Source organism: Mandrillus leucophaeus, unplaced genomic scaffold (genome assembly GCF_000951045.1).
Source record: "Mandrillus leucophaeus isolate KB7577 unplaced genomic scaffold, Mleu.le_1.0 Scaffold152, whole genome shotgun sequence".
In the NCBI taxonomy this organism is placed as follows: Eukaryota; Metazoa; Chordata; class Mammalia; order Primates; family Cercopithecidae; genus Mandrillus; species Mandrillus leucophaeus.
In genome coordinates, this window is record NW_012101499.1 from 3925414 (window position 1) to 3942394 (window position 16981).

Here is a 16981-nt window from a genome sequence, read left to right on the forward strand (position 1 = left end):
TTGTCCAGCATCCAAAAAGAATGAGGTTGTGCGGACACTTGAAGGATGGTGAAGGCAGAGAATTTTATTTAGCAATGGAAATGGCTCTCTGCAGAGAGGAGAGCTGGAGAAGGGACAGGACAGAGTAGGAAACGGGAAGATGTAGATCAGAAAATACAAATTAGCAGAGGTATAGGATGAACAAGTGCAGACATCAAATGTAATAAAATTATACTGAATATGGGAAAAATTAAATAAGTGTGAAAATCACACAAAAGGTAATCAAGAAGGAAAATAAATGAGATCAGAAATAATGTTAGGAGAAAAAAATGTATGTTATACCACCTTGGTGTCTCCATAGCTTTAAATATCTCTGAAAATAGGGAAACATCACTGTTCCAGACTCCACAGTGCCCATCAAATCAAAGCAAATAATTATTTAGGAAGAGCCCAGTTAACTGAGGGTGGTGATTCCTGAAAGTAACAAGGTTCTCAAGAAATTGTACAAAAAGAGTTTTATAGAGTAGTATCTACCGGGTTATGGAAAATAGAGGAAAAAAAGATTTTGTTCTGTACCTTTTAGTATGGGATCTTTTTCAAAGCAACAAAACAGACATGAACTACCTACTTCATAGTCACAGCGTGCAATTTAGATGGCTAAAATCACAAAGAATGCCTAAAACAAAACAGTTTGTGCTAACCTGCTATCCCCAGCACCAAGCATAGTGCCTGACACATAGTAAACATTCAAAAAAGTATTTTATAGCAGTGTTAAAACATGATGAACTTGGACTTCATGTAGACGTCCTGTAACTGTTTTCCGTGATGCTTTTAATCAGTTACAAACTGGACTGCCAGGCGAGAAAATACACAAAAGAAGCTTGGAATTTCTTTCAAAACATACTCCCTTTCTCTACTTGCTCTGGGAGTTGGGAGGTGGGTGCAAAATCGTTAAAAGATAAGTTTTCTGGCATGAAACCAGGAAAAGTTTAAAAGGTGCTATTGTACAGCTGTCAGCTCAAGGAACTGCGCTGCACAACTAATAAGAAAGATATGGGAAGCCCGTGATTGAATCAGCTGCAGACTCATTACTCACGGTACCTGCAGGGAGAAGCATCCATCAGGGTGTCAGGTATATGTTCCATAAAGGGAGGGGACATTTAGCAACTGGGCAAAAGTTGAAGGTGGGACCTGTCATTTACCCACATACTTCTCACTGGGAGAAACTTCATGCTGGTGGCAGCTGCACCACTTTACCTCCCTTGAAAATAAAGAAGTAGTTCCACCGGGGTCACCCAAAGCATTTCACAGAGGACTGACGTACACTGCCTATATACTCTCTTTTCGCCCTCTGGCCACAAAACTCATTATATAACAATCAGATGCCAAGGAACTGATTTGACATTCACCTATTAACTTAGCAGCCCTTCCAAACTGGAGGGCAGGGAACACATGGGCATGGCTGTCTAACAGAGGTGTTTAGCGCAAAGGTGAGTGCATCAGAATGAAGGGGTCACTGATGGAGAAAGGAAAGTAGAAGCATCTCAAAGCAGCCACCCTCCAATACTAACCAATCCTTACTGCCATCTCTAGTACACAAACAAGGTAGGAAGGATGATAAGAAAGGTGAAATTACTAAACTGGCTTCTGGTAGTATGTTCTTGTCCTTTTCAAGTAGCGGACTGAATTAGCACAAAAATGGAGCTCCTTGCATCTAGTTGGTGAAACCAGGCTGTATGCCCTCATGTGCCCTCCGCCTAGAAAGAACACACCCACACCGACAGGGCGGGCTGCACCCCAAGCAACCCTGGGCTTCCTTTTTCATTTTTCATATTTCCAGTGCTTTCCTTCCCAGCTAGATTGCAAGTCTGTGCCATCACTTTCTTTTGCATCTCTCTTATCATGGAAGAGTCTTGAATAAGCTAAAGATGATTCAGAAATTATTAGTCCTTTCTGAGCAGTTAATTGAACATGTCAGACCACACCATAGAGACCAACCAAAACAGGAATTTACCCTCTTTTTAAAGACATCCAAAGAACAAAATTCTACATATTTTATTCTCTAATCCAATTGAAAATATTGGATAGAAAAATCAAAGTTCCAAAATTATATCACATGAGGAGGGGGACATGCAAGGGGGAGACTAAAGATGGGTAAAGAATGTAATAAAAAGGTCAGGTGTGGTGGCTCACGCCTGTAATCCCAGCACTTTGGGAGGCCGAGGCGGGTGGAACACCTGAGGTCAGGAGTTCAAGACCAGCCTGGCCAACATGGTGAAACCCCGTCTCTACTAAAAATACTAAAATTAGCCGGGCATGGTAGTGCACACCTATAATCCCAGCTACTTGGGAGGCTGAGGCAGGAGAATCGCTTGAACCCAGGAGGCGGAGGTTGCAGTGAGCCGAGATCCTGCCATTGCACTCCAGCCTGGGCAACAGAGCAAGACTCTGTCTCAAAAAAAAAAAAGGAATGTAACAAAAATTGACACCCCTTTCTCCAGGAAATCAATGCTTAAGTTGGTCTCCCTTTACAGATAGACAGAGCCAGCTACAAACTATGGAGCTCAAAGAGGAATGAAACAGCAGGAGCAGAGCTGTGACTGGAATGGGAAAGTCAGTTGGGTAGGCCCAAGGCTCTTGCTACCAAATAACTCCCTGTCCTTTCTACCTGAAACCTCAGCTCCTACAAAACAGTGTACAGACACCCCAAGAAAGTTCCCTTCTGCCAACAGTATCTCTTGCTAGACATAAACACCTACTTTCAAAGCTTGAAATTTATTAGCACCCAAATGATGTTTATTACCCTGCAGCTTGTGATCCTGTCATGGATTCTATCAGCCAGGGAGACTGGATTAACTCACATACCTCGGCATTTACGGCTCTGAAGTGAGCCAGTGTTCAAAAAGCATGCTGAGGACAGATGGAGTTGCTGGACCCACAGGTGGATGAGCTTTGCTGGGGCAGGAAGGCCCTGGTCCTGGCTGAAAGAACACCTAGGACCAAGGAGAGAATGCAAAATGATGAAGCAGGAGCCTGCACCACACCCAGCAGCCAACCAGAGAAGAAAAGGAACAAAATGTTGGGCAATCAAATACAAGAAAAAAAGCAGCGAGATTTTTCATTGAAATAAAACTGCAAAAAAAAAAAAAAAAAAAAATCAGTGTCACTGGAATTTATTTCTAAAGGAACTTTCTGAGTAATCTATGTACAAATATAAGAGGAATTAATTTTTTTATTGAGAGTTTTAAAAAGCATTTATTAACACTAGAGATGTGTACATTTTTGTAAAGCAATTTCAACATCTGCAGACGTAACCAGAACACTTCAAGAGAAAATGAAAATTTAAATACACACTGAAGGTTATTCAGTGGGTTAGGAGTTCAGGGAAAGAGAAAGAAGCAGAGAGCTCAGTGAAACGTATGTAAATTCTAAACCTCCCAAAATATAGGTGGGAAAAAAATAGCAATCATTTTAGTCTTTTGTTATCATTTTCTGCGGTAGTTCTTATTTTTTGTTAGCTATTGTTTGTTGTTATAAGGAAAATACAACGTGACAATGACAAACAAGGCATTTATATGATAAGCTCTGGCCTTTGTCTTTGGGTGCTATCTCTGAAACAGGAATAATTGTGCTGGGTGTCTGTTGGAAGGCAGTGTGATACGGGGACTTCTAGATTTGCCTCCCTAAGTGATGTGTGTGTCCAAGTCCCATCATCGTGGTCCTTCCTTTAGTTTGCCCATTTGTGGTCCCCACTGTTGTAGATTATAGGCAGTTGGTTTCAGGTTATTTATTAATTCTGGAGCTATAATAAAGCACTGTTTTCTTAAAAAAAAAAAAAAAAGAAAGAAAAAAATCTACTTTCTCTCTGATTGCGATCCTTCCCGACACTTACCCTCTCCCTAGCTGCTAGCAAATGAATAAATTATATTTATTAATAAGTTGCTCTTTGCACTTTCTTTTACGTAGTCTTTCACCTTCAGAAATTCCAGCGGTATTAACAACTATTATATCTGAATGTTCTAAGATTCGGACAAAGATTGAGATAGGTTCAATTATCCATTTCTTGGCTCAGCGTAATCCCAATTGCCAGATGCCAGTCTATATATTCTTTTCTGGTAGTCATGCAATTTTCTCAACTCTCTGCTTTGCATTTTAAAGTGACATCCTGGAAGAAATTAACCACCAGGTGGGTGATGAGAGAAAACCTTTGTTTTAGTTTGAAACCTGGATTCAGCCAAGTCTTTGGAAAATTCAAATCCGATGATTACCTAAATAGCTAAGGGGAAGGGATACTCATTGCCTTTATAATCTGGGTAATTGATATGATTACCAGCAGGTTCTTGAATGTCCACGGGGTGCATATCCATATGGAAAGACAGATTCAGCCTTGGCGCTTAGACTCCTAATGAGAATGCCAGCAGTGGAGTCTGAATTACCTCTCCTCTGACCCTAATTCTCTCCCTTTCTCTCCTAGTGGAGACCTGGCCCTGGGCTTTTGGATACAGTGCTGGTCTCCGCAGGACAGTGGTAGAGTCCCTGGGAAGGCGAGAAAGGTCACCCAGGGCTGGGGTGTGAGTGAGCTGGGGAAGCAGGCCCCCTCTGCTGTGGAACTCCAGAAGCAACTGCAGGGCGCCTGCGGCAAAGCACTTAACCTATTTGTGTCTCCATCTCCCATTTGTAAATGGGGTAATTATAACCTCTCTGCCTTCTGGGGCTCTTGTGAGTCTCCATTAAAGTTCGTAAATCACTTTGAAGATGGGAGTCATTGGGGGTTGCCCCGGCAGGTGGAAGATCTCTGGCCCCAGTCCTCCTTCAGTGTTTCCAGGCAGCTGGCTTCGTCTTGGAGGAGATACGAGTAACATTCTTTCTGCTCCTTTTTTCTACCAGCACTGAATAGCCACAGCGAAACATATTCACCCTTTTCCCTAAATATCTGTGTTCCCAGTGCTACACGTTTTCATAACAACACAGAAAGTATTAATAATTTTGGATATAATCAACAAAATTAACACCTTTGTAAAACTCCCACCAAGGCTGTGGAACTATCATCAGTAGTTATTTCCATGCATCAGCGTATGTCCATGCTATGTCCAGGGTGTATTTCTATGAATTCAGAAACGGATGAATCTTGAACACTATCTCTTAGTAAGCCTAACATCTAAATCAATTAACCTTTAAAGAGATAAAATAGTCACACATTTTTAAGTTGCACAAACATCCATACATATACACACAGATGTGAAGCAAACTCTTAGGTTATATTCTTACTTTTTGTTTTGTTTTGTTTTTTGAGACAGAGTTTCGCTCTTGTCACCTAGGCTGGAGTGCAATCGCACGATCTTTTCTCACTGCAACCTCTGCCTCCTGGGTTCTAGCGATTCTCCTGCCTCAGCATCCCAAGTAGCTGGGAGTACAGGCGTCTGCCACCACGCCCAGCCAATTTTTGTATTTTTAGTAGAAATGGGGTTTCGCCATGTTGGCCAGGTTGTTCTCAAACTCCTGACCTCAGGAGATCCATCCACCGCTGCCTCCCAAAGTGCTGGGATTACAGGTGTGAGCCACTGTGCCTGGCCCTTATGAATTTTTTTAATCCAGAATTTTAACTTTTTATTTAAAAGCTTTTTTTAATTGACGCATAGTATGTTCATAAATATGTACATATTCATGAAGTGCACAGCATTGTTATGATGTGTGTAATGTAGGGATCAGATCACAATAATTCGCATATCCATCATCTCAAACTTGTATCGTTTCTTTGTATTGGGAGCATTCAAAATCCTCCTTGCTATTTGGAACTATATCATATTTTACCGTTAACCACAGGCACCCTACAGAGCTGTGGAACACCAGAACCTATCCGTCCTGTCTAGCTGTAGGCTTGTATCCTTTTAAAAACCCACAGGAGTGTTAAAAATGTCTCACAAGAACCACATTTTTAGGGATGCATTAGCTTACTTTGGCTGCTTTTTAAAAGATTCATACACATGAAGTTTTTTAAAAATAAACTTCTCTAGAAACCATTTGACTTGAATGACAATCAGTAGGGAGCTAGTTACATAAATTGTGGTACACCCAGGGTGTATGAGTTGTGTATGTATAGTCACACACATGCATGCACACAGAATGCAATTCTAGATATATTTAAAATTTTTTTAGACAGTGTAGACTAGAACTTATGATAGTTTAATATTTATGTTTTAAAAAGAGATACATATTATACATGATAAAAATGAAAGAATACTACAAATTTTTATATGTAATAAAAGGGGTATTTTATGTATGTATGTGTAATATAGTATACACACAAACTGTCTCTGGAAAAAACCGGTAACAGTAGTTTCTTCCAGAAAGTTATACTAGGAAACTTAGACTAATGGTTGCAGACAAAAATCTAAGAATTAATGTATATTTTCTTTGGGGTTGTTTAATATTTTTTATTAAAAGAACACACCACTGTTCTAATTTTTAAAACTTGTGTCACACTAGTATGTGTTGTTATGTGACTAGCATCGTATGATATTTTAACTTTTTTTGTTTGTTTTGTTTTGTTTTGAGACAGAGTCTCGCTCTGTCACCCAGGCTGGAGTTCAATGGTGCAATCTTGGCTCACTGCAGCCTCTGCCTACCGGGTTGCAGGGATTCTCTTGCCTCAGCCTCCCGGGTAGCTGGGATTACAGCTGCATGCCACCACGCCCAGCTAATTTTTGTATTTTTAGTAGAGACAGGGTTTCACCATGTTGGCCAGGCTGGTCTCAAACTCCTGACCTCAGGTGATCCACCTGCCGCGGCCTCCCAAAGTGCTGGGATTATAGGCTTGAGCCACCACCCCTGACCAGTATTTGATCTTTAAAACATAGATGTTTTACAGTGTATACTGTTAAGGAAAATGCCAACTACTAGAAAGTAAACTGGTGTCACTGTATTTTTAAATTGCCCGCCTACTACAGGATGTGAATAGATTGCAAAATAACCACCCAAATGTGTTCAAGTGAGTTACAAAACTTGCTTTGGCCCAAAAAGATACAGACACCCATTGGCGAATAGGTAATATATGCGTCACCTGTTGTAATGAAAGTACACTTAGGCAATTACTTTATACCCCTTCCCTGGAATTAGTCTCCTGGTGGATAAGAAAAAGGCCTTATTCATCTAATTCCCCCCAAAAGTCTAGCTCAATACCTGGCAAATATTAATACTAGGTGTTCAAAAAATATTTATCAAATAAATAAATTAGATTCACAGCTTGATTTCTTGTCTTTTATAACTAGTTTCTTTGATGCTGAACTTTTCAAAACCTTTAGTAAATAATTGCACATCATAAATTGGATGAGGTAAATATAATACACAGCATTTGCCAAATTTGTTTCACCATGAAAAGCAAAACATTTTCCCCACAAAGTCCCTTGCAAGACTAGTAGTAATGAAGCCTAGATAAATAAAACTGGAAAACATTGCGTTGGCTTTTAATTTACACCTCTCTGTCTCCTAAAAACCAAGGGCAGCAGAGGCCATGAGTGCTCACTGAATATTCCTGGGCTCGCTGCATGTCCCATACTTCCATATTTTGGGGTCTGGGGCACATGATTGCATCCGGCAAACAGGAATATGAGAGGAATTGATGTACCATTTTCATTGCAAGGCTCTTGGGAGCCAGTGTGTCTCCTTCATCTTTCTTATCTCTTGCTAGAACAACTCTGAAAGTCAAGTGTGGAGATGATGGCCTCACAAGTTAAAGGGAATCGCCAACCTCTAGATATGGAAACCTCCTGTCAATTCACATGAGAGTTTGTAGTGAGCAAAAAATATATTTTTATTGTGCTAAGCCACTGAGATTTTAGAGTTATTAGTTATGACAACATAATTTAGCCTAACCTGACTAAACATATGACTTCATTGTCATGGCATATCCTCATATGACAATTATATAGTGAATGCCTACTACGTGTCAGATGAGATCTTTGAGGCACCTTCTGAAAGTATATTTATAAAGTATGAAAAGAGAAATTAAAGAAACGAAATATGTACAAGGAAAAGTGAAGGGATGAACAGCATCAGTCACTCAAGTCCTGTAACTTGATGCTTTTCATCTTTCCAAGTCTAGTAATTTCAGAAGAATTTGTCAAACTTTTGTGTATAAAAATGCAAATTTCCCCAAAATTAACTAGCATTTTACTGTATCTGAATGACTCCATACTTTCCTAAAGACTCATTGCTTTGTCTGTAAGATTAGGAAGAGGTAGGTCCAGAAATATTTCTGTTCTCCTGTTATATCTATATAGGATTCTTGGACTAAAACAAAACAAAACAAAACAAAAAGAAACTACAAATCCAAAGGGATGAGCTGCAAGTGGCCTAATATTTATCAGAAGTTATCACCAGACCTTTTCCGCGAATGCGCTCATGCCTTTGCCATAGTTAGGCAGTATCTATGTGAATTTTCCGGATTAGGGTTGCTCAATAGATCAGAGCCTTTTACAGAACTATACTCTCTAATGGAAGAAATAGTCTCAAGATGAAATCCGATGACAGCGATGCACTTTGATTCAATATCTGTAACTTCCTTGTGATACGGTAAATCGGGGGGAAGAAAAATGCTGAGAGCTGGAAAGGCAGAATGCACAGGAGGCCCGTGAGTTCCCTGTTCCATTTTGAGTGGTGGAAAGTCAGGATGACGGGAGCTCCTCTGTATTCCACCCCTGAATCCTAAGGATCTCTTTTTAAAGATCAGCAGGATTTACACAATCACAGTGATCCAAACGCATCTGGAATTCCCGCACAGGCAGCCAGCCAAATCCCAAGTGGTAGGAAAACAAAATCTTTTGTTAATTTTCTGTCAAATGCTCTAATCACAACTGTTTGATCAAATATCCATAGCCACTTAATGCTGTGTGTGTCCTCCCCTTCCTCCTGGTCCTCCTCCCTCTAAAGCAGAAAGTATTTGTTAAAGGGTTGCTTTGGGAAGGTTGTTTCCAGGTCTCTGTGCACTGGCCAGGGTTTAACCTCAAGTTTATAGAACTCCTAGGACCCTTCATGGAAGCTACAATGACAGTCCAATTGTGGGCTGGACAAGAAGGACACAAACCCTGTCTAGATCCTTGATCAGCCAGGCCCTGCCTTTGAAAGATAAGCCCCTTGAAGAAAGAGGCCAGCGTGAGAATGAGCTGTTGCAGCTTAGCTCTTCTGGCTAAAACTCACACAGACCAGGACGAGTCTGGCCCGCAGCAAGCTCTGGCTACTCACATCCCCTCTTACCATTTCTGTTTTTAGCTCAATCGTAACTTCTTTAGCACTGTGTTAAAGTCCATCAAGGCAGATGACCAGATTCTCTTCTGGCAGAAATAGAAACAATCCCTCGGCCCTTGAGAAAGAACCACTAACTTGCTTCTTTTTCTTTTCTTCCTTTGAAAAGGGTTTTGGTTATTTCAAAAGTGTCCTTTATTAAGTATTTTTTTTAATTACGAAAATAATTATAAGGCCAGGCCAGGCATGGTGGCTCAAACCTATAATCCTAGCACTTTGGGAGGCCAAGGCAGTCGGATCACCTGAGGTCAGGAGTTCGAGACCAGCCTGGCCAACATGGTGAAACCCCGTCTACACTAAAAATACAAAAATTAGCCAGGCATGGTGGTGGGTGCCCTGTAATCCCAGTTACTTGGGAGGCTGAGGCAGGAGGATTGCTTGAACCTGGGAGGCAGAGGTTGCAGTGAGTGGAGATGGTGCCATTGTACTCCAGCCTGGGCGACGAGTGAAATTCTGTCTCAAAAAATAAAATATAATTGTAATTATGAAAGTATGCCATCACAAGAGGTATGAAGAAAAAAACTATCCAGTGCATCCTTGCTGTTTCTTTCTTTCTTTTTTTCTTTCTTTCTTTTTTTTTTGAGACAGAATCTCACTCTGTTGCCGAGGCTGGAGTATAGTGTTGTGATCTCAGCCCATTGCAACCTCTGCCTCCTAGGTTCTAGCGATTCTTGTGCCTCAGCCTCCCAAGTAGCTGGGATTACAGGCACCTGCCATCACACCCAGCTAATTTTTGTATTTTTGGTAAACACAGGGTTTCGCCATGTTAGTCTCAAACTCCTGACCTTAGGTAATCTGCCTGTCTTGGCCTCCCAAAGTGCTGGGATTGCAGGCATGAGCCACTGCACCCGGCCACGTACTTACTGTTTCTAGGCTCATATACATGTATACAAGCATACGTAAATTCAAAAGGATGCACACATATCTAAGTGGGTAGAGCAATGGGTTCATGCCCGGCGGGTTGGATAGCTTGACTTCACAAATTAAAATACTACTACTTCCATTATGCTGATATTTTCTTTTTTCAATATATAAGAGTTGTCAAATCAGTAGGTAAAGTTCTAATTCTTTGTTCCTATTTATTTGCACATATCTGTATACATATTAATTTTACATAACTGGAATTATATTATACTTGATGGAGATCTTCTTAGTGCGGGCTTTTATTTTATTTTTTGCTTGCCCCTATTTTCTCTATCCCTGTAATTCCCCAGCACCCCATGACCGTAGCCCAAACTATGGTTCTTATTTGTCTCTATGCTCAATCCTCATAGAAAGGCAAACACACACACACACACACACACACACACACACACACACCCACGCAGAGGGAATGAGAGAGAGAGAGAGAGAATGAGAGAGATACATGGAATTTTGCTAGTGCGTGTTTATTTTACAAGTTGGATCATTTTATACAAATTTCTCCACATCCTTCTTTGTTTTCATTCAATAACACTTTGTAAACTCTGATAGCTCTAACCAATTTTTTTTTACTATCAAAAAACATACGTTGGTGAGATGACGTCAATTATTTTACCAGTTATTCCCCTACAGCTGTTTACTTCCAGCTTGTATTTGTGGGTTTCTTGTTTTTTGTTGTTGTTGGGTTTGGTTGTTTTGTCTTTAGTAATAATGCTTCAGTAAATGTCCTTGTAAATAAAACTTTCCATATTAATGCTTTAATTTCTGAGGAATATAGTCACAGGATTGAACTGCTAGGTTGAAAGGCATGTGTACTTTTTAAATTTTAATAGATACTTTTGATGGTTAAATTCATTCATGGTTGCCTGCTTGTTTTCCATAAACACAGGAACAATCTTTAATTTTTTGCCAGTGATATTTCATTTTACTTTAAACTGTGTTTTCCTAATTGCCAGTGCTTTTGAACATCTTTTCATAACTCCTTTGATCACATTGACTCATTCATCTACAAATTGCCAGTATTTGTATTGGGCTGTCTTTTCCTGCATTCCCTCGTAAGGGATATACCCACAAGGTGAGCAGAAGTTAGAGGGTATTCACAGCCAGGGTCAAGGATAACCAGAAGGGCATTCTACCTTCGCATGGATCTATAGCTGGGCTTTCAGGCCCTATTCTTTTTCTGCAATAGATGAAACAAACTCTTCCACAAGCTCAAGTACTGAGTTGGCCTCAATTGTGGAGGAGCAGCTTGGTGGAGGAAAGAGACAGAAAGCAAAAGGTGAAAAGCTGGAAAGGAGCATGTGGTCTCTGCATTGGGTTAGATCCTGGAGTAAGCATCTTATAGGTCTATTCTCATTTATTCCTGGCAATGTGAGATGAAGTAGGTGCTCATCTTCATAGAGATACAAACTGGAGTCTTACAGACGCCAAGTAACTTCTTCTGCATCATTCAGTTGGGGAGGGACAGACCTAGGAGGGCAACCCAGGTCTGTCTGACTCCCACATCTCTACTTTTCCCAGCCAAAGTGAAGATGCCAGTGGAAACCCAAACAATGCACCGTGGCCTGCACAGAAGGGCCAGGTAGATGCAAGTCTCCATAAGCATCCTCGGAAGCCCTGTTTAGGGTTTACAGTGCTTCTCCCTGAACACCTCCATTCTCGGAGTGGACACCGCCTTCACAGGCCCAGCCAGCTCCTAATTTGGCAAGTCAGTTTCATATCATGTTTTTGGCCTTCAATAATTATTAAGGCTCTGTTGTGAAGCATTCCTCCTTAGGGTGGTTTGTTTTAAAATCACCAAGATCAACAAATTAAAAACAAATATTCGTATTGCCACAGACCGCATATTTCAATTTCTGAACAGCTGATGATTACTACCAAATTTATCATTCACCGATTACCATTACAAAACATGTTCTGGAAATGGAAGATAGCTTATGTAACAAAGACAAATGTCAGACATCTATCCAAAGCAATGTCCTTGGAATAACAGCTTCAGATATCAATTTAGATATAACATGTCTACTACAAATTTCAAAGTCTTCTGGCGAGGGTTTTCTGGATAGCGAATATGACTTTCTCCTTTTGTAACTTAACACTTACCTCACTATCAGTACCACTGGTCTTGTCTCCTTGCTAATTCAGACTTTTCCTATCACAGAAATCCACTAAAATTCCACTCTGAAATGAAATCCAATTGTTCAACATTTGGTCTGCATTTGCCCTCCAGAGAATAATCTTAATATATAAAGTGCTATTGAATTTTTCCATGAAGTTATTAATTGTGCAAAATAGAAATTATTACTCATGATATGGATGTTAGCAGCACTGTGCTAGAGAAAGTACAAAGCAGACCATCCAGCCCATCTCAAAGGTTCTAAGGGGCAGACATCCAGATGAAACATCTGCTTTGACTTCTCATTTTATTGTCAAGTCATATTACCGAAAGGTGATTTGTGTTTCACACTAATTAGCTAAGAGGTTTGGACATTAATCCACTACCCAACAAGCAGTCCTCTGCAATGAGGTAGTTTTTAAGAAAGAGTAATTCTGGGTTTATTGCTACTGGATTTATCAGGGTGGGAAAACAGACATGACATACTCTTGAACGTCGGCTAAAGACATTTATATTTTATCCTTTTACAAAAGGGATTTTTTTTTCCCTCTTGATTTCCCTGTGTGCCTTGTGGGCACATCACACAAGAGTGAAGAAAGTGGGGAATATCATGTAAAAACCTTCAGTTAAAAAAAAAACCTATGTATATCTGATAAGGGACACACACACACACATATACATATATAAAGAACTCTTACAACTCAAGAATGAAAAGGTAAATAATTCAATTTCAATATAGGCAATAGATTATTCTTCCAAAGAAGATCTACAAATGGCCAACAAGCATATGAAAAGATGCTTGACATCATGAGTCATTAGGGAAATGCAAACCAAAATCATAATTCCATGATTCAAGCTTCACCTACTAGGGTGGTTAGAATCAAAAAGTCAGATAATGTCAAGTGTTGGCATATATGCAAAAAAATAAAAATCCTTATATAGTGGTGGTGAGAATGTAAAATGGTGCTCTGGAAAACAGTCTGGTAGTTCCTCAAAAAGTTAAACTATATGAGCCAGAAATTCCACTTTCAGGTATATACCTAAAAATAAATGTCCACACAAAAATACGTGCATAAATGTTTATAGCAACATTTTTCATAATAGCCCCATATTAAAAACAATCTAAATGTTCATCGACTGATGACTAGATTAACAAAAGTGGTATATCCATAAAATGAAATATTACTCAGCCTTAAAAAGGAATGAGAAACTTACACAAGCCACAACATGAAAGAACCTCAAAAACATGCAAAGTGAAAGAAGACAGTCCCAAAAGACAACATATTATATGATTCCGTTTATAGAAAATGTCCATACCCAGGAAATCTGTAGCAACAGAAAGTATATTAGTGGTTTCTTCAGGATGAGGGATAGAGGGGGAGAAAAACAGGGTGATGATAGCTAAAGACAATGGGGTTTCTTTTTGACTAGATGTGAAGAACCCATGCTCCCATCCAATGGCAAGTTAGAAAATCAGATGAGCCCTGTAAAATTCACACAGCCCCTTTATCATTTAGTCACTCAATAAATGTTTATTGGGCATCTTCCATGTGCAAAGTTCTGTTCTAAGAAATTGGGATATCGCCAGGATCAATTATGGAGGTTTTGTTTTGTTTTGTTTTTTAAAAAGGAGACTTTTGGTGTCTGGTCCAGCAAATGAGAAGCTTGGAGTTTACTGCATTATCCTAACAAGTGAAAAGCTACACAAACTGAAAAACTGACCAGGCATAGTGGCTTATGCCTGTAATCCCAGCACTTTGGGAGGCTGAGGCGGGCAGATCACTTGAGGTCAGGAGTTCAAAACTAGCCTGGCCAACATGGTGAAACCCCATGTCCAGTAAAAAATACAAAAATTAGCTGGACGTAGTGGCCGTCACCTGTAGTCCCAGCTACGTAGGAGGCTGAGGCATGAGAATTGCTTGAACCTGGGAGGCGAAGGTTGCAGTGAGCCAAGGTGGCACCACTGCACTCCAGCCTGGGCGACAGAGTGAGGCTGTCAAAAAAAAAATCCTGAAAAATCAACAGTTTTTCTTAGATCTATAAGAGAAGTAAGGTCACAGGGCAAAGTGCTGCACCCCTAATTGGAGAGAACACAGAGAATCATAGCCCTCCTCAGAAATCAGTGCCAGGGTGGGGAAACCTGAACTACAATTGACAAGTTGCTGGAGGCTCAGTATGGATGACTGTGAGAGATTAATCGCTGAAAGGGACGCTGTCCTAGGGGAGCCCCCACTTGTGAGTTTTGCCCCCTGGAGCTCTACCAGGTTCTTCTAGTAAATATCATTTTAGAAATCCCATTGTACTTCCAGAGGGCAGAGGAAAAGGAATTATTGTGAAATACACCAGAGCATTCCCGTGCTTCTTAACAAGGCCCGCCCTCAGCAGAAACTATTTAAGGAGCTCAGACCTGCTGGGGTTTTATGTTAACCTCATTGACCTGGGGGAAGAAAAATAATCAACTCCAGACCCTACTAGCCATTCTGATCCACCTTCAACAGGGTGTGAGGTGAGGAGGGACAAAATTACTGAGAAGCATATATGAAGTTCACAATCCTGAGGCCCTAAAAAACTGAGACCTAACCACAGGACAGTAGAATACTTCCCCTACCCACACCTGACCTTCACATTGCTAAAGACCTATTTATAGCAATTCCTTTTACCCAGTGCATTATGTCTGGATATAAAGGAAAAAATTACAAGAAATACTGAAAGGCAAAAAACACTTTGAAGAGACATAGTTTAAGCGTCAAAACCAGACTCATATGGCAGGAATGTTGGGATGATGATCAGACTGGGAATTCAAAACAATTATGATTAATACAGTAAGGGCTCTAATGGATAAAGTACACAACATGCAAGACCAGATGTGCAATGTAAGCAGAAATAGGAATTCTAAGAGAAAAATAAATAAATAAAATGATAGAGATCAAATCATTGTAATGCAAATAAAGAATACCTTTAATGGGCTTATTAGTAGACTGAACATAGCTAAGGAAAGATTATCTGAGCTTGAGGTATTGAAATAAAAATCTCCAAAATGGAAAGGCAAAGAGAAAAAAAGACTTTAATGAAAGAAAAAAGAAAAAAGAAAAAAAAAAAAAAAAACAAGGCCAGGGCATGGTGGCCCACACCTGTAATCCCAGTGCTTTGAGAGTCTGAGGTAGGAGGATCACTTGAGGCCAGGAGTGCAAAACAAGCCTGGGTGATATAGTGAGACCTTATCTCTATAAAAAAATTTTTAATTAGCCAGGCATGATGGTGCACACCTGCGGTCCTAACTACTTGGGAGGCTGAGGCATGAGGATCACCTGAACATGGGAGTTTGAGCTTACAGTGAGCTATGATTTTTCCATTGCACTCTAGTCTGAGTCTGGGCAACAGAGCAAGTCCTTGGTCTTATACAAACAAACAAACAAACAAACAGAACAAAACAGAGCATAATATTCAAGAACTGTGGAACAACTACATAAGTTATAACACATACATACTGAGAATATCAGAAGGAGAAGAAAGAGGAAAAGAAGAAATATTAGAAACAATGGTGATTGAGAATTTTCCCCAAATTAATCTCAGATATCAAACCACAGATCTAGAAAGCTCAGAGAACACCAAGCAGGATAAATGCCAAAAAAAAAAACTATACCTAGGCTTAACATTTTCAAATGAACTGCCTCTCATTTTCAAAAATGGTATGCCTCTCATTTTCATTTTTAAAAAATGATAAAGAAAAACTCCTGAGAGAAGCCAGAGGTTAAAAAAAAAACTTTACCTACTGTTGTGGGAAGTCAGGGACCCCGAACGGAAGGATTGGCTGAAGCTGCAGCAGAAGAACATAAATTGTGAAGATTTCATGGACATTTATCACTTCCCCAATCAATACTCTTATAATTTCCTATGCCTGTCTTTACTTTAATCTCTTAATCCCATCATCTTCATAACCTGAGGGTGTATGTCGCCTCAGGACCCTGTGATGATTGCATTATTATCTGTACAAATTGTTTGTAAAACATGTGTTTTTGAACGATATGAAATCTGGGCATCCTGAAAAAGAACAGGATAACAGCAATTTTCAGGGAACAAGGGAGATAACCATAAGGTCTGACTGCCTGTGGGGCCGAGCAGAACAGAGTCATATTTCTCTTCTTGCGGAAAGTGAAATATCGCTGAATTCTTTTCCCAGCAAGGAATAACCCTGGGGAAGGAATGCATTCCCAGGGGTAGGTCTATGGACAGCTGCTCTGGGAGTATCTGTCTTATACGGTTGAAAATAAGAGATAAAATACACCCTGGTCTCCTGAAGTGCCCTCAGGCTTGCTAGGATTAGGAAATTCCAGCCTGGCGAATTCTAGTCAGACCGGTTGTCTGCTCTCGAACCCTGTATCCTGTTAAGATGTTTATCAAGACAATGTGTGCCCAGTGGGACATGGAACCTCATCAGTAATTCTAATTTTGCCCTCTGCCTTATGATCTTTTATTGCCCTCCGAAGCATGTGATCCCTGTGACCTACTCCCTATTCATACTCCCTTCCTCTTCTGAAATCCCTAACAAAAACTTGCTGGTTTTGCGGTTCAGGTGGGCATCACAGACCCTACCAATATGTGATGTCACTCCCGGAGGCCCAGCTGTAAAATTTCCTTTTTATACTCTTTCTTTTTATTTCTCAG